Genomic DNA, 19,096 nt, shown 5'->3' with positions numbered 1-19,096 from the left:
GGAAACCATTTTAAAATTGCTGCATAACCAGTGTTTGGGCAGATACAGTGAAGCCTAAACTGCAACAGAGGATTTTAAAATAATGTTACTGGGGTGGAGGTTTTTCTCGCCAGGGTATGGGGGCAAATCACAACCATTCATAGGTGTCAAAGCCCTTCATGAGCCACCATTAGTGTTCGCAACAATAGCTGAACCATAAAAGTTTTTGCTCTCCAGGTGGTGATTCACCTCTGTTAGGTAGTTTTTGCCCAGGCTATGCAAATCATGCCATTTGTATCAGTATTTGACATTACACAAATCTTACCATTCAGATTTGTGATGACTTAATCTCAAATCAGTTCAATTTCCTACACTACAGTGGAGTCTGAAGGAAACAATTTGTTTGGCAATATTAAAAACTGACACTTTGCTCAGGAAATAACCTATATGAGAGAGGTAAGGGTTATTTAGTCAATACCTCTGTACCCTGAAGACAGCAATCCTGTAACGTAGGAGCATTTTCATTTCTAGTGTACTGTGTTTGAGGCGGGGGGAAGATATTTTCTTTGTATATAGGGCTTTTTGGACCACTGACTAATGTGTTACTAGTGTGTAAGAGTAGAGAAAAGTTTGCTTTTCTGTCCTTAGTATGGTCTCATCCAAGGCATTGCAGCTATGTAATGGTCTTAGCAGCAATGGTAAAGCACAGACTGCAGTGCGCTGTGTATGAGTCATGCTAAAGCCAGACATTGTACAATTTGGCCAGAAAAAATGACTGAGAAGACACTTTATATTAGATGAAATACTTACTCTGACTCCTTAACTTGATGGTACATAGCCGGTTACAGGTCAAATATGCTTTAGGAAGGGTGAAGTTCCAAAATGAAATGGAGAACTTTGAAGCCACTGTTCTGTGGGCTAGGTGAATTTAAAAAACAAAACCAAAAACCACCAAAACCCAAAAACCAAACCAAGACAAAAAGCAACCTCAGGAGAAAATGTTCCTATCATAATGCTATGCCAATTTGGAGTAATTCCACTTCGCTTAGACAGGAGAGATGCAACTTTTACTTGTGTTCTACCCCATAAATGATGTAAGGTTTATGGTACTGGAAATCTAATGATATCTCTTTATTCAAGAACAATATGTAGTAGCAACGACGGCAGGCTTTCTATACTGTCTTATTTATGTTGCTGAGCTTTGAGATAGAATCTGGCAATCTAGGAGGATTGAACTTTGCAGTTTTCAGTCTGGCACTCCGCTATCTTTGGGAAGTCACGTGTATATTGCTATGTAAAGTCCTGCAAATAGGCAGTTGTTTTTCCTAGAAATTGGACCAAATTAGCTGCTAAAGTGTTGGCAGAGGGCATCCTCCTCTCTGTGAGCAGCGTTGTTAACCTGGCTGTACCCAGGCTGGAGGGTGAATGAGCGTAGTTAGGTACTTTTTGGTTTAGGAGTCCTTTCACAGAGTGCTCTTATTAGGCCTGAACTCTGTTAAAGACTAGTAGAGAAAACTTCAGCGGAGCTAACTGACAAAGATATTACCTTAATCTCTATTCTGAAGATTCACCAGGCCCTGAACCATTCCTTGCGCTGCCAGGAATTTAGTTTGGTTTTGTGGTACGGAGTCTTTACCGATCCAAAGGCAAAATTTTTCAAAGATGTTTGGTGAATGTGTTTGCTGTCATCTCATCTGTCCCATAAAAAGCACTTTAAAGGAACCAACTTTTCAGAAAGTGCTGCATGTTTTTTACTCCTTGAAGAGACTCAGACTGTTTTTTTAGCATAGCATGTCCGGTATCTTTTTATACTAAATGAGCTCCCCCTTGAAAGGGAGGGAATCTGGGCAGCATTTAGGGCAGTAGGCTGAGACTGAGTGTCTTCAGCAGCTGATGTTTTACACCTGTAGCTATTGAAATCATACTGTGAAGGGTCTTTCGATGTTAGTGGTATTCTGTGTTCATTAAAAAAAAAAAAAAGTCTGCCTTTGTGCATTTAATGCTTCAAAATGAAAGATAGTCAGCAGTGTCAAAGACTAGTTTCGCTGTGAGCATTTTACTTCAAACACTAGACAGAAAAGGTGTAAACCTGTTGTGGAGCTTGTTTAACTAATATTCCAGTATGTCATGGTTTTGCACTAATATTCCAGTATGTCATGGTTTTGTTACTCAAACAATCTAAATTACTAGATCGATGAGATACTGGAATATTTTAATAAAGGGGAGCCTACAGCCCTTTTTGAGGGTGTTTAGACACACTTGTAGTAGCAGGAAAGAGAAATGAGATGATTGCAAATGCTAGTTGCCTGCAGCCGATCTCACTGCACTACTGAGCTACCAGTGTGAAAATGGATAAGACATTAAAATGTTGGATGGCTAACAGCAAGAAGGATTTGTGTTGGTATATTGGACTTAAATCATTTTATAACTTGGCATGCTTTTATTGAGTGAAATTTCAGTGTTTGTTGCTAAAGAGTTACATTAATGTAAAGAATACCCTGCATATTAATGAGAAGTCATTAACCAGCTTTCTCTGCGTTCATTGCTTTATCTCTTCTGCAATGCAAATCTTAACCTATGCTAGTGTGATAATGGAGAAATTAAGCCCAAGGATGTAGGCAAAAGCAAATAATTATGCAGTAAACCCCTTTCTTATCAGTAGACCAGGAGTGTGATCACTTAAGAAGCAGAAAAGAATTGGACTAATAAAGCCAGACATGGAATAATAGTGGTTTACCTTTCCTTTCTGATTTTGCAAGGAAGAAGTTGTGCATTATCTTATGGAGGGTTCCCCCCTCCTCTGTTCTTACTTTAAGAATGTTATAAATTTTAAAAAGAACTTTATGAAAAAGTTTTTTTTTGAGAGGAGTTTGTTGCTGGGTGAAGCATGTTGAAACAGAACTACTGTGTATGTTGATAGGATATAAAAGAAGATCCTGTTTTTTCAGCAGTATAATGTCTTTTCTTGCAGGTCTTTGATACAATTTTTAAAAGGGAATGTGTTAATTATATTTCAGAAATCAAAATCTGATTTATAATATTCAAACACTTTCATCTTTAATAAAACTTCTACATTGATGCACCAGCAATAACTCTTGAATCTATGAGATATACGGGAGTTAATAAAAAGCCTATCAATTTTAATTCAAAATGACTGAATAGATCCCGATTTATTATGATGTAAAACATGATCAACTTTGTGATATGATATTCCCACCCTGAAGGATGTCCTAATTTAATCAAAATTCCCTTATATTTTTGGTAATTAAATAACATCCCTTCAGTTACAGATGGAACACTGTATGTACCATATTTTCATTGCTTTATGTCTCTTAGTTACAAACAGTTATAGTGCAAGACGATGAGGTCTGGTAGTTCACTAAAGCTGGAATATTGTAACAAGAAGCAAAGGTATTTTCAAGAATACAGTGTTTGAAAATAGTATATAGTGCAGACCATAAATTAAGTGACTTGTATTAGGCAAAGAAAGATGTTTTTCTGTTATGTTTGAAGATCCTGGGAGGTCTTAATTTAAAAAAATGGAATTCTACCCTGAGGATGTAATTATTGTTATTAGCATTGAAAAGGGGCTACGATAACAGGCCTGAGAACGTGTGGTACTTAGTACACAAAAATTCTAAGATTTTTGTAGGTTTTTATCATATCCTCTGAACCCTGTACCATTCAGCTCAGAGGAACATAGCACCTCTATCTACAGGATCAACAACAATGACAAAATTCCAGTGACTTTTTACAAAAATCTGTTAAATATTTGTGAGTTTCTTTCTGCATAATATGTAGCACAAACTCAATGCTGGTCATCAACGTGGAGCATTGAAAATATTTTACTGGTGTTTCTCTGAGGGAACCTGAGTAACTCGCCTTGGCCACCATCATTCTTGAACAATGCAGCCTTGGTGAGCCCATACCAACGAAGTCTCCATACTATATGTCTCTGTGATCTCTGCTGGTATTAAGTATAGGCCAATTAATCTGTAGGACAAGTACCAGGTTGTTTCTGTATCCTTTTAATCCAAGTGTGAAAAAAGTAATGTTTTCAGTGATTATTGCTTCCATGAAATGCACAAATGAATGAAATTATGTGTAAGGATCAGGTAAAATACTATGAAATTAAAAAGAGATGACAAAAATAACCCCAAACTTTTAGGGATTTAGGCTCCTCTCTGTGTAAGTCACACTTTATGTTTTGAGACTTACCATAGAAAAAAGCTGGGAAAAGATCTGATGACTTCAGTTTTTGATACTATTGAAAATTGTTGTGGGTCTCATGGCATTTTGAAAGAATGAAAAAAAAAAAAGGCTGGGGGTGGAACAGCAGCAACAAATGAATATTTTGACAGCTGTGCAGCTGCAGAAGCCTTACTCTTAAAAGGAGAATAGGATTGTTATTATTTGCCTTAAATATTCCTCATTGAAGGTTTTTCCTTATGGCCTGATGGAAGATATTATTATTTTTTTCTTTATCCTGAGGTGCAAACATCAAAAAGTTGCTCCTTGGAAAGAGGAGAATCCTTCTGAGTACCTGCAAAGTCAGTTAGCGTGATTGTCATCTCCATCTATTATTATACACCTTAATGGGCATTAAAAACACGACTGTCAGCTCTGCATAAAGAGACCTTGAGTAAGGTGAACTAGAGTGGCCTTGGTGATCACAATTTACCAGTTCAGCTGTTAGTAATGTTTCAATACAAAGTCTACTTGATAGAATTGTAATGGCTTCAAATTATATGCTTAGTAATGCTCTGGCAATTTGCTGCCAGCAAAATAGAAGGCCGTGGGAACAGCGAGGTGCGCATTAAGGGCAGCTCTGTTGGAGAGTTAAAACTTAGAACAATAATTTGTTTTTTTCAGAAGCTTTACACCTGCTGTTGATACTGATCTAGTTTGGCTTTCTGCTCCAATGTTGAGCCGGTATTTGCAGAAAGAAGGAATATATATATATGCGCATGTGTGTCTGTCTTCTGTATTGGGGAGGTCAGAAACACAGAATAAATACAAAACTGCATGAACCTGGGGTGGTTTCATTTTTGGAGCTCTAACAACATTTTAAACTATGTTAAATTCCACTCACTAATTCATAGTTATCTGATAAAGCTAAAATATGCTGTCTTCTGCTCCTCTACCTATTCTGAATCTGAACAAAATACTCTGTTCCATGTCAGGTCATTCCTTCAGGATCCACCCTTCCAAGCTGGATCCCCCCCTCCCATGATAAAACCAGTTGCCCTTGGGACTTCAGGGGAGAAAAGAGTTGATGCATTGACTATTTTGATTGTTAGATCTTGCAGTCTTTCTAAATAGTGCAATATTCCTGAAATTCAGTCAGTTGCTGATGCTAAAATCAAGATATTAATGTGGCTTCCAACTGGTATGCGAATATTTAAACTGCAAATAATCATCTGTGGATTGGTGTGATTTAATGGAGCAGGAAACATATTCTATTCTTGTCTCCTCCATTCGTCCTCACCTCAACATTTTAAGTCTGTCCAAGTCTACATTTTATCTTTCTTCCCTTCTTCACTCTAAGGGAAGTAACTTGGTGACTGCATTTACTTGCGGGACATTAGTGCCAGGTCAGTACTGTCACTGGGAAATGCTGAGCGCTTTGGCCGTGCACTGGGCATTGCCACCTCTGGCAAGTACAGGTGGGCGAGATGGAGAGGGCCCTCTTGCGCAACACATTTTGAAGTGAACCCCTACCCAAGACACTGTGCCAGTACTGCCTGAATGCTCATGGACACGGTCACTTACCTGTTTGCAGATGGGGTCCTTTTCCATTTCCCCCCCCCCAGTTGGTTTGTTTCTCTTTATATTTGCAGGCTTTTGCTGGAAGTGCATTCCACCAATAAATCTCCTTCTCTCAACCTAGTCCATTTATCTAGATGCTCATATGTCCTTCTGTGCCTCTCTGGTTTGCACTTCTTTCTTCTTGCCTCATATATAGCTCACCCTAAAACAGCCAGATTTGGGAAGCTACTTCTCTTTTTGTTGATAACAAATTAAGTGTGCATTATTGTGTTAGCAGAGGATTTGCCAGTGTTGCAACATCTCAGTTTTGGTGTGGGTTGTTTTTTTTTTTATTTCTCCCCCCTCCTCTCTCCAAGAGTTTTGTTTCTTTTTATTAGGAATAAAAGGTAAAAGCCTTTATAAAATATTTCTGATCAGAGAGTATGCTGAGAAAAGTCTCACACAAGTGTCAATAGATGACTTGAATATAACTTAAAATTGTAAAATTTTAGGATTTTCTAATTCCTTCTTAACACCTTTTGGCTTTGCTCTGGCCACTATCTCTAGTGGTTCCCTGGAACAAACTTCTCCTTTCCGCCACCCCTACTTTTAAATGAAGCTGAGATTGCCTTGTTACTACTTTTATCTGGGATATATGACTTGAAAGCCACACTTATTGTAAAATATTAAAATTATGATAGTTAACAGTATTGCTGAAGTTAGCTAGTGAAATGTCTGCATTTCATCAGTTAGTATTTCAAATGCAGGAGCAGCAACCTGGTAGTAGTGGTACTGGGTTGGTACTAATTGAACTGGAGCAAAGAAGTAGTAGTGATGTTTAGTACAATGTATTAAGGGATGCTCGTGATGGAAAAACCCATCCAGCGTGATCTGATTGTACTGCTCACCATCATCCTGCACTGTTGCAAAAGCCTGTCACCAATTATTCCTCAAATGAGAAGATTGCTTTTTTCAGGTCAGGTGATTTGCAACTAATAATTGTACAATATTTGCCACACAGCAACTTCATCTATTAGTGGAACTCAAGACAACTTATACAGCATGCATGCAAAAACCAAGGGACCTTTTTGCTGAATTCAAAAGCTCGTTCTGTTCTAACCTGCCTTTATTTGACTCTTTTCTGTCCCATTACCAGGATATATTAGAACAAAGCAAATCTCTTCCAAGTATACATTCAATTACTAGGCTTGCAATGTTCTGCAATTTGGTGATGCGTTCTCTGCTTGCTGGATTTATAGGGTAATAAGCTGGCGCATACTAATGAACCTCACTTGGAGACAGAGGTGTTTTGTAGTGTGTTGTTTGCATTAAGACAGACGATACTTGGGATAGATACGGAGAGGAAAGCAGACTTGTTTTTATTGTGCTAAATGTTGCAGTAAAGATTATGCCCATTTTTTTCTGCCATCCCGCTGCGCATCTATTTAAACATTTCATAGTTCCAATCAATCACGTTGCAGCAAATTAGATTTTATTTAAAAATGTAATTGGATTGGTCTTATGTGAGTAAGTATTAGGAAAAGTCCTTTCTCTGGTAAACGTTCAAAATTTTAGGAATGCTAAAATCTATTTTTTTTCAAAACTGCTTAACTGGTAGAAATGTAAATGTTGCCCATTTAAGATTATAACCTTCTTTTTAAATTATTCTATTTGAATAAAATGGAATTTCTTCAAGTGGGTGACTATAATACAGTCATTTCTGTACATTTTCCTTTCTGCCTATTACTACATTACTAAAATTTCTAGCTTTGCTAAATATACAGATGGATTAAGTTTTGTTGCTCTGATTCCTCATTTGAGATCTGTGACTAGTTGATTTGAGGGATGGGGAATTGTATTAACCCGTGCAAGCCAATGATGAGACAGATTAAAATACAATCAATTACTTCGTTGCAAAATAGCTGCTTGTAAGCAAATAGCCTCATATTAGAACAAAAGAGCAGAGATTGTCCTTTGCATTAACATTGCAGGAACATAGCCCTTATGAATTTAAAGTTCTTGCTTATGCAATTAAGTAATTATCTCAATGACTTTCTTGAAGAAAAGTACAAAGGAAAACATGCTGCACACAGAAAGAACAATGCGTATTTTAATAGTTACATTTTTTATATTTTTGTATAAATATATATAAAATAAAATTTTATATATAGCATTTTTATATAAATGTATTTTTATATAAAATAAAAACATATTTTAATACTTAATGAAGGTAACCCTCAGGGGTTGTGCCTTTGGTTGGTAGTTCACAGTAATACAGAATTTAATTTATATCTTGCCTTTCCTTTTTCCTGTTTCAAATAGAGCTTGCTGTCTTCATCAGGTTTCTTTATAGCAAATAGAGAAACATAATTTTTTGAACAAAAAGCTACAACTATGTGTGCTTTTGCTCATGTTTTCCTCACCTGAATAACTTTGCATGTGTAGGATGGTCCCTGCATGCTCTGCTTCTGCATCCCCATGCAGATTACCCTCCTTTTCCTCAGGGTTTTCGTGACAAGTTGCTGCGGTACTCACTTGCTTTGGCCATGGTGTGAGAGAACTACGCAACAGTATTTGCTTTGGGTGGAAGTGTATTCATGCAATGAACTGACAGCTTCTACAGATATTTAAATGTCTGTGATTTGAACTCCTTTTATGTCATTTTTCTTAATGTAGAGCATGAAAAGATACGATTCTGTAAAACACAGCAAAGCACTCTCAGGACTTGTCTCCAAGAGCTGAACAAGCCCAGAAGTAAACTTCATCCCTTTAGAAAAGCATGTTTGTGGCTGTCAGGTAGGGCTAATATATAGGGTCTCTTGTAGAGGTGCTTGTACACATGCACGTTCCTGTGGGTCTGATAAGGAAAGTGGCTCTTGAGGACGCTGCTTTCATCTGCAAGTTCCATAGTTTTCCCAGCTACTGTGGGAATTCACAGGTATGTGCCAGGTAAAAGGTTAGTAGCAGATTCTAGTAAAAGCAGGTTGTCACAATTTCCCATTAAAGTATTGGATGCAGGAGCAGTTCAGGACATCTTAAATAAGTTGGTGGGCTCTTTTGTTTCTTGTTTGGTGTTTGGGAGTGGGAGAAGGAGCGCACGGGCTGTCTTTGTCACTTGGGCTGCTAACATTCTCAATGACATTAGGAAGCAAGCTCTTGGAAACTTGCATTATATGTAGCCCCAAAACGAACAAAGCCACATCTGTGGAATGGAAAGCAAAGGAAACTGGGGGGTGTATATTCCAGCTGAAGAAAAATTTCAAATAGCTGTTCGTCTAATAAAAGCCCATCTCAGGAGAACTGGTCATAAGTTAAGCCTGGACTCTGTGCCTTGAGCCAAGATTCCCTTCAAACAGCTTCAGGTCCAACAGTCCTTTTTATGCCAATACAAACCCACAGAATTTTCAGTAAACAATTCTGACCTTCCCCAGATCAGAAAAGATCTTCGGGGTCTGGTTTTGCAAATCCCTATAGTACTGAGAGAGGTAAATTATTGCATCCTTTCGGGCACAGTTATTAAGCAAGCTCTTTGGGAGATAATTTCTGGATGGAGTGTTTCATACCTTTTCCAGCCAGGCTCTTCACAGCTGTAGCTATTTTTGTGGTGGCTTTGGTTTCTTGGTGTTGTGAAGCATGAAATAAACTTTTAGGATTGTTCCTACAGATTTGTTTTGCAGCTCCTCCACAACACCTTGTATTACGTGTGCCAAATCTTGAAGAACTTATGTGTTTTGTTCAATATAATTTAACAAAAGGGATTTTAAAGCTAAGGAGGACTTTGGTATTTCTGATTATAGACTGTAATTAGCCTTACTGAACTAATAGGTTCCATGGTAGAAATAAAACTATTCAAATGAGAGCTCACATAAAGAAAATGTTTTCTCAAAATATTCTGAGATATCATAAGTGGGACAACAGTTCTGAATCAAAGGAAGATTTTGTATTTCCAGATGCCTTCAGAGTATCAAACAAATCTGCTGCTTTCCCGCAATAAAGGCTGCAAGTTTCTTAGTGAAGTCTAAGAGTTCCAGTTAGAGACTGGAACCTGAAAGCAGCTCAGCAAACTGCAGTGCAAGCTCCCAGGAGCTGGGGCCTGAGAAGTTTCTTCCATGAATGTTTTTTTTTGCCCAGATCCACAATTTCTTATAAAAAGCTTAAAAATTTAAACAAACAAATGCTTCCTGATTATAAAAAAAAAAAAAAAAAAAAAAAAAGTTCAGCTGAAAAACTCTCTGTTACCTCTTATGTCAGTGTATTTGTTTGTGTTTCTGGGGTATGTGGTTATCACTCTTTGGATCTTTACTTATTTTTCATTTGTTGAAGGAATTGGAAAGTAAGGAAGTTACTTGATTTGAGATATACTCCAAGTTTTCCTTTTAATTTATAGGACTTTTTGAACAGATTTATTTCACTGGAAACAGTTACACTTCTAGGGCATACCTTAGGCCAAGGAAGCTGGTTGTGAGAGCAAAGATCCGTGAGCTGACAGAGAGCCCTGGTGTGTTCCACATGCTCGGCACAGGGGGGCTTCTAAGGGCTTGTCCAGAATGCGGTGACGCGAGCGCAGTGAAGCCAGCTTAGAACTAGTCTGGTTGGGGAGAAGCGATATTTCAGGCATGCTTTTAGTGATAAAACCCACTTGAGAAACTTTCAGAAAATTCGCATGAACTTCAGGCTCCTGTGGGTACCCAAGATAAATAGGATTACAGGGGTATGTTGGTGTAAGGGCAGTGCTGCTGCAAAGCGTTACGTTAAAACACTTAAATGGAAAAAATGTCCTTGTTTGTGCTCGACTGGCATTGGCATGGCCCTCGCCCCTTCACCAGCCTCAGATGTTCTCCAGCAAGCAGACTTAGCTGCTCCTGTGACAGCCTTGCTCTGTCCTTACTTGCGTTGGTCTGTCACTTCAGACATCTACTGAAAGGGAACACTTTTCCCCCTGCATCTCCTTTTCCTTTCATTTCTCTCTCCTGAAATTCTGGTACATGACTAGAATACTCAGAAGCAACATTTTGGAAAGCTACAAAAGAATACAGTAGTGGTGAAGGAGAAAGTCCTTAATTGTTTTAAATGAGTCTGTGGAACTCTTCTGCAAATTGCATCAAATATATAAAAAGATCAAAGGCAGGAAGAAAGGTCGGGGGGTGGGGAGTGGGCAAGAGGAGGGTCTGTAGAGAGCAGCAAGAAAGGGAGAGAAGCTAGTGGCACATCTGACTTGCATTCCAGAACTTCACGCCTGGAATCTAAATTTTATCATGCCCTTCTTTTTTTTTACTTCTAATCACATCTGCAGTGCAGCTCTGGTGATATGTAGCATATAATATTTCCTTGACAACATATTTCATGTACTTATGTTGCTTAGTCATTATAAAAAGGGTTTTGTTTGTGCCCTACCTGATTGTATATTTATGCAAAGCATTCTCACTTCGGTGAAATCCAGATGTTTTCTTTATGACCGTGTCTAAAACAAAGTGGTTTGAGAGGCTGAGAAGCCTGCAAAAGTGAAACATCCCTGGGGTGGTACAGCATCAACAGAAAAACAGCTTTAAAGAAGTCTGTCCGCTAAACTGGTCCTGGTTTCTTAGGCAATCTTTTCAAAACACAGCAAGCCTCAAGCTGCCAAACTTCCCACTTACCCAATTAATTCCATAAAACCCTCCCAAACCCTTGGACTTTTACTTTTCCCTGTTTTGTTTTGTGTTTCTCTGATGGAAAACCTCTGCTGACTGTCGTGTGGCTACTGTCTATAGCTTTTCCATCCTCAGTGAGATTAAGATGTCTCAGTATAGCTTTTCTATTCTTAATGATGATCACAGATTTGATTTGGGTTGGTGTTGTGTGTAATAACAGGCAGTGGAACACAGGCTGGGCGATCCCATGGGATTTCTCTTATGGGTAAGGTTGTTTCTTTAGCCTCAAGTTTCTGTTGGAGAAAGAAACCTGTCCCAAGATGAGAGGAATTCCTCATTTCTAAAGGCACCTGACTCAGCCCTGCTACTCCATGCTGAAATTAAGGAAACGATAAGGGTTTATACTTGTAGCATGACTCATGCTTCTTTATTCGTTTCCCAAGGTCAAACATAATGCTTTGCTTTTCCAGAGGTGTTTTTCAGAGTCAGCAGGAAAACGAATATATTTGCACTTACATAAACTTTTTTCTGTCTACATTTTTGCGATAAATCCTATGAAAACTTGCAACATTTCTCTGTTGCAAGACAGCTGTATGTAAATTTTTGCCTCATGAAAAGTGAAGTCTGAAAAAGTGAAACTGGAAAATAGACCTACACTTATGTGGGAAAAGTTTTGGGAGGATATTTTCTCTTGTTTGTGCACTGTGTATTCAACTCTCTGGTGTCAAAGCTTAATGCTCTGTGAAGAACTCTCATTACTATCTGTACCGCAAGATCACAATGTGTATCGGTGCCTGAAATTCAGAAGAAATAGAAATGCCTATGTATAGGAACTTGACTTGATATGAAAAGATGCATTTGAAGACTGTGAAGAAACAAAGTTTATTGGTAGAGTGCATACATATCCTGATCTTTGAAAAATATCTTTCACTCTTACTTGTTTCGTTTACACGTTCTAAAGAACCTTGATAAATTAACAGAAGTAGTATCAACAATTAGAACTAAAATCTCATGAGGGCAGCCCACAAAGCTAGCTATTAGAAAACTAATCAAAACTTAATTTCTTGTTTTGGGTTTTGAAACATGAAGGTTTTGCATTTTCAAGATTTTTTCCATAGCATTAATTTTTTTGTCTGATGATGGCTAAGACTCGCACGTGAACAAATTATTCATGTTATTTTAAAGAAAAATCATCAATACAACCTCAAGATTTGATGACAAATGAAATACTCTTTGTGATTCTGAACACCGAGTTGAGTGTTTAATTTTTTGTTGCCATTGGTAAAGAAGGTATTGAAATAATATTTATTTTGGCATTTTTTCCCAATATTCCTTGGCAGGGGTAATTACGAAGACTGTCATTTCTCCTTAGCATCTGTATTTGTATTTAAAAAGAATATATAAATGCTGGGCCAATGTGTTATTGTTAGAATTGCTCAGTTATAATCAGCAAAGCTAGTAAGTGGATTAGTCTGTGAGGCTGAATATCTGTGATACTTTAAATACTATAGAAAATTATCATTTAATAATACTGATTTTTGGTTTTCATGGAATGACTCTGGGCCATGTATCCTTGCAACACTACAAGTGGCATAAGACATTCCTGTTTCTGTGTTGCTCGTATGAAAGGTTGTAAGAGATAAAGAACAAAATTTCATCTTTCAATAGCACTCACGGAGGTGAGGAAAAGGAACTGCGGTGCATCTCACCCGGGGCTCTGTAGCTGGTTGTGGTGTCTATAGCAAGGGTACTTCAGGATCTCCTGTCCCAGACTCCTGGGACAGATGGCAAAGAGAGAGGAAATACATTTGCATCTGTGTATACCAACAGTAAGGAATTTCTGAAAATGGTTGATGTAGTCGAGGTGCACAGCGTCTTGCAGGGATTGTGTTGTCAGGACTCCTGCACGAGGAAAGTGTTTACAAGGGGTATGGATGAAAAACGTAGTGCCATCCACATTTATTTTCATGTGGCTCATCAGTTTTATGCTGGATGGCATCTTTTCAAGACAGGATGCCTTTCTGTTGTAAGAGTTGGGTAGCAGTGCAGGACAGTAGTGCTTTATGGTCTATTTTTAGCTGTATTTAATCTCAAGCGATAATCCAAAATGAAGGATTTATGGAAATGATTTTGCTTCCAAAGTTTCTTACTCTTCCTTCCTGCCCCCCACCTCCTCCCTGCCCTGAAATTCTTGGTATCAGCATTTTCAGAGGCCAGTTAATTAGAGTGTGGTGAATGTAGTCAGAGTTCATGTTGCACAATTTTGTATGAAGAATTTCCTTGACATATTTTTCTTGTCTGCTATTACCAAGATACAAAATGGTCCCAAATGTCGCATTCCTTTTGCTCTCCTCTCTGAATTGTTCCATGCAACATATGCAGAACCAAAGTTCCATTGCTTTCTTTTGTTTTCTAGGTGGATAGTCAGTGCTTTTAAGCTTAGCTATCATGTCAAAAGCAGGTAAGGCACTAGAGCATGTGAAAATCATTTCAAGGAAGGATGCTATTCTGTTCAGTGGTTTGTCAAAATCATAGATGAAATTTTCCCTTCGAGAGAGGGGCATGTCTCAAAAATTTTAGGCTGTAATTTTTTCCCTCTTTTCCCTCCAACAGTAGTGATTTGATATTGATCATTTTCTGCCTGAGGTAAACAGACTCTTTGCTGAAATACGTGAAAAGTTTTGGTCTTGGCAAGCCCTGTAATTTTAGCAGGATAAAAAGTCTTCATATTTATTAAACCTCTAGTATTGAAGGACAGGAGTACTTATGCAGCAAAGGGCACTTTGCAAAGATTTAAACTGTACTCTCTGTGTTATCATGTCCCCTGCAATAAAAGCAAGAGTCCCACAAATAGGAAAAACATCTAAAGCCAAAAGGGAAGCAAACAGTGCCAGTCAAATGGACACTGCTACACGGATACGATGGTTTCCCTAAGGAACACCAGTGGTGATATAATAGCGAGTAGTATGTTACGCAACATCATGTGGTTATGAAGTTTTACTGCAGCTTTTTACCATCTTGAAAGCAAAGCAGCTAGGTTAATGGTCTGAAAAGGGAACAACTCCTTTGATTTAGGTTTTGGCATGTAAATGTGCTTTGTCAAACTCAGCCCAGAGTAGGCTGAGACGTATGGCTGATTGAATTATGCATTTTTGGTCACTAAAGATGAGATGAATTGGATGCAACAACTGGAAGAAGCACCTGAGTGAGACGAATAGAGGTGATAAGGATATGGCTGTTTTGTCCTTTCCCTTTGCATCAGGTGTCTGTTAGAAAAAACAGAGCAGAGGTACTGAAAAAGATTCCTACAACAGAAGTTTGTATCACAGAAAAATCTTATGTTTCACTTTGAATAATATTTGCATTCCCAGCAGAAGTTTATATGACAGAATAACTGTGCTTCGTTTTAATTAATGATCGCATTCCCAGCAGAGCGGCAGCTCCCCATCAGTACATTAATGCTTCGGGAGACAAAAAGAATGGGTTTTTTAAAGCAAACCCTTTACTAAATTGTTGCAATAGAAGCAAATTGTGTATTTTGTCTGTATTTCTATCATTCCCCAGCATCACGTTTCACCATGCAAACCAAGGATGTGGATACGTAAAGTATCAACAACTGCACTGCCTGCAGTTGTAGAAACAATTCACTAACCGCAGCAGCTTTTTCCCGAGCACTGTGCATAGGGGAGGGATGCCACACACCCACGCTGCTCCCACAGTACTTGTGTGACTAGGACATGAGAACCCACTATGTGAGAACAGAGTAGGTTTTCTGTGTCCCCTGTATGTCCCGTGGTACATCTGTCCTCGTACAAGTCATCGTACAAAAAAAACCAAACAGTACCCTCTGCTTGTACTTCACAAAATGTAATGTCTACTCCTACACTGCAATTAGTCAAGATATATAACTGAGACTTAATTTATCAGAGGCTCTCTCAACAGTGAGAAAGCGTGATAGAGAACAGCCAGCATCTCATGAGGTAGAAATCTTAATTTATGCCTTTTTTTCCTCTATATAAAACAACTGTGTGTACATAAATAATCAAATAATACCCACCCGAGTGGGACAAGGCAGGAGGGAAAGGAAACGGGCAGAGTATGTCCATGGCATCCCTGTGATGGCAACGGTGGGAGATGCCTGCAGATATATCCTTCCTTCTCCAGGCCGAGTCAGAGCGACAGGCAGCATGTCCTGAAGCGCCTCAGCATTGCAAACTGCTACTTAGGAATGAAGATTTCTTAGCAACTCTGTTTCAGTAAACACCGCAAGCAAAGATGAGTTGAGTTGTTTCACAAGGAAATTGCATGAAATTCTAGTCTAACCAGCACAGAAATTGTTCGTGAAAGTATGCTAAATGCTAAGGACTGTAAATCTGTGTCAAAAACAAAATTGCCTGCATTACGGAGAGAGAAGCATGACACAATTGTTAATAGCGTGGAGAGGCAAGAAAATTGGAAAACTAGGGCACTCTACTGAAGGTGTGAAAATGACATAAGTATAAATACCATCCGCTGCTTGTAAAGTGAATGTAACTGCTTTCTTGTCACTTTGCTAATTGCTTTAGAGAGGAGCCTTGATGTTGCAGCTGTGGCAGAAAGTAAACACATGCTTGTTAGTACCTCAGACCAAAGTTTAATTCTTTTTTACAAGGAAGAAAATTAACCTGGTTGTGCTCACTGTTTGTTTTATATGGTGAATTATATCTTGTATCAATAAGTTGCTGCTCTCAGGCTATATATTTATTAAGATGTTTGTGGTTTGTTAAGTCCACGAAAGTACATTTGGAGCTAATACAGCCTTGTATTTTACCTGCTTCTACATTTTCATCCTTTTTTTTGACATCCCAGGTGAAATGGACTAATAGTAGGCTGCAGTGGTGGAGAAAATACAGTCCTACCTTTTTAGATAGATTTTTGAGGTGTGGTTTTCTCATTGTAGCCTGAAAGTGTTAAATTCACTGCAGGGGAAGGAAACAGACTATATTTTTAATGTTGGACCCCTGTACTGGTTTACACCTAGAGTTTTGTAGTCTTATTGAGAGAGTGTAACTTCTCTAATGTCAGTGGGCATTTAGGTAAATATATTGCAGCAATGTTGTGGGCACATTTATGTGACGTTAAATTGAATAAAGCAAACCGTACTCTGAGCTGCATCAAAAGCAGCTTGGCTGGCAGGTCGAGGGAGGTGATTCTCCCCCTCTAGTTTGTTCTCTTGAGACCTCACCTAGAGTGCTGCATCCAGCTCTGCGGCCCCCAGCATGGGAAGGACATGGGCCTGTTGGAGCGAGCCCAGAGGAGGCCACACGGATGATCGAGGGGCTGGAGCCCCTCTCCTGTGATGACAGGCTGAGAGAGCTGGGGCTGTTCAGCCTGGAGAAGAGAAGGCTTGGGGCAGACCTTAGAGCCACCTGCCAGTACCTAAAGAGGGCTGCAAGAAAGGTGGGGACAGACTTTTTAGTAGGGCCTGTTGCGATAGGGCAAGGGGGAATGGTTTTAAACTAAAAGAAAGTGGATTTATTTAGATATTAGGAAGAAATTGTTCCCCGTGAGGGCGGCGAGGCGCTGGCCCAGGCTGCCCAGAGCAGCTGGGGGTGCCCCATCCCTGGCAGTGCTCAAGGCCAGGCTGGACGGGGCTTTGGGCAGCCTGGGCTGGTGGAGGGTGTCCCTGCCCGTGGCAGGGGGCTTGGAGCCAGGTGATCTTTAAGGTCCCTTCCAACCCAAACCGTTCTGTGATTCTGTGAATGACTTGCATTACATAAATATATAGCTGTCACTTAGCACTAACAGTTTTATTTGTCTTAATTTTTTGGTTGGTTTCTTCCATTATCGGTACCATGTATTGGCATCCACTACAACTTCGCTATTATATTCCATCTTTCTTGATTTGTTTCTTTTTTATTTCCCTGTCTAAAATATTTTTTCTCATTTCTATATCTCCTACTATCCCACAGCCTTATTCATCCTTCCATAGCAAATCAGGAATTCATTAACTAATGCTTTTATTAAGTGTCGGTGCTTTTTTAAAAATTACTGTTGACTTTTTTGCTTAAGTTAATACTACTAAAAAATGTGTATTAGGACATAGCTGAGGCTGACAGTGAGCAGAGCTTGTTTTTTACTTAGCAAGAAAATTATTTTGCTCTGGATTTTACCAATTTCACATTATAGATCCTCATGACAAAAGGGTTAGGAACTAATTTCAGAGAAGGCAAAAAAACTTATTCTCACACTTCTAAATCTAGGATGTCTTTTCAATATCTGCTTGACAATTAACAGATGTGCAAATCAGCTGGTGGTAGGCAGGAGCTGATGCATGAGACGAGCCTATTTAAAAACTCTGGTCTTATCAGGCAGGGCCAGGAGGAGTGTAACCCAGCTGCCTTTTTGGCAAGAAGAGCTGCGTATTCTTGGGCAGTGGGTAAGAGCTGCATGTCCTCACTCCCCAAGAGCAGATTAGTTGAGTACAAGTGGCACTTAACATTTGTGTACGGATGAGCTTTTTAAAAAACATTGTCCAGGTATGAAAAGAAAAGCTAAACAGAATTAACGAACAAGGAAGAACTGTCTTGCAACTACAATCCAGGGGTAGTTGTATGGCCCCACATCTGATTATAAATAAGACCTCATTTTCTACTTAATCCGGCATGTACTATTGGCTGTTACATTTTATTGCAGCAAATTATTTTGTGGCTGGGTTTTTTTCCTCTTCTAGTCATACTGATTAAAGTCTACACCCTATTATACAGTTGTTCAGTAAAAAGCCTTTCAGGAGATTACCATACAATAATTGTTGTACTAAGTTGAAACTAGAATTTGAATTTAGGATTTTTAAAAGCCAGTTTAATAAAGGAATAATTACTGAGATTATTTAAAAAAAAAAAAAATGAAAAAAGAAAAAGTGGACGAAAGGCAGATTTCCAATTTCCCTTGCAAGCCACTGGCAGTCTGGTTTTTGCAGGTCACTCAAGCCTTAATACTGGAGAGCATTTTGCTTCAGATACAAAGTGTGTAAACCTCCGTAAGTTTACATTATGTCCCTTTATGTCCCCTGTACCCCTATGGAACATGAATATTTGCCGTGAAAGTAAGAGCATACCAGGTGCTTTCCTGGAGGCTCAGTATTGAGCAATTGAGTGGGACTGGCCACATGGTCTGCCTGTCTGCTCATCTCAGTCCCACGGCTTTCTGCCAGCTTGCCTATTTGCAATGAATCGTATCTGCTTGCACGTAAAGATTAAGTGAAGCTGATGAGAATCAGTCATTTAGTAAGCGATGGCTAAGTTTGATTACACTGTTTGTGACAAAATTATTTCTTTAAAGGTGTCAAATCTGTACGGCAAAGTGACAAAATTATTTTTTAAAGGTGTCAAATCTGGACGGCAAAGTTCAAGTGAATTATGGCAGCCTTTGTTTAACTGCAGTTGTTAGCCTGTTTGCTATTCCAGCCACTGTTTACAAAACACTTCTGTTGTGGATTGGAGTCTTGCAGGCAAAAGTGGGTTGTTCTAAGAATTTAGAAGATATCTGACAGAGCATTACTTGTCCAGCAACAGTTCGAGGAGTTGAGTGCTGTATGTGACCCATAGATGCTATGGTAAAGTAGCAGTCAAAGCTCATCTGGCAGATTTAGTAAGCAAGTATTCCTACTGGTGAAAGACGATCATTTTTCATAGCACATTTCCTTCCCCTTTGGGGCCTACTCAGACCTCACTCTGTCTCTAAATTATTAAATTAGGTCT

The sequence above is a fragment of the Falco naumanni genome, chromosome 9 (genome assembly GCF_017639655.2).
Source record: "Falco naumanni isolate bFalNau1 chromosome 9, bFalNau1.pat, whole genome shotgun sequence".
Lineage (NCBI taxonomy): Eukaryota > Metazoa > Chordata > Aves > Falconiformes > Falconidae > Falco > Falco naumanni.
The sequence above is the reverse complement of the archived record's forward strand: the minus strand, read 5'-3'. Positions refer to the sequence as shown.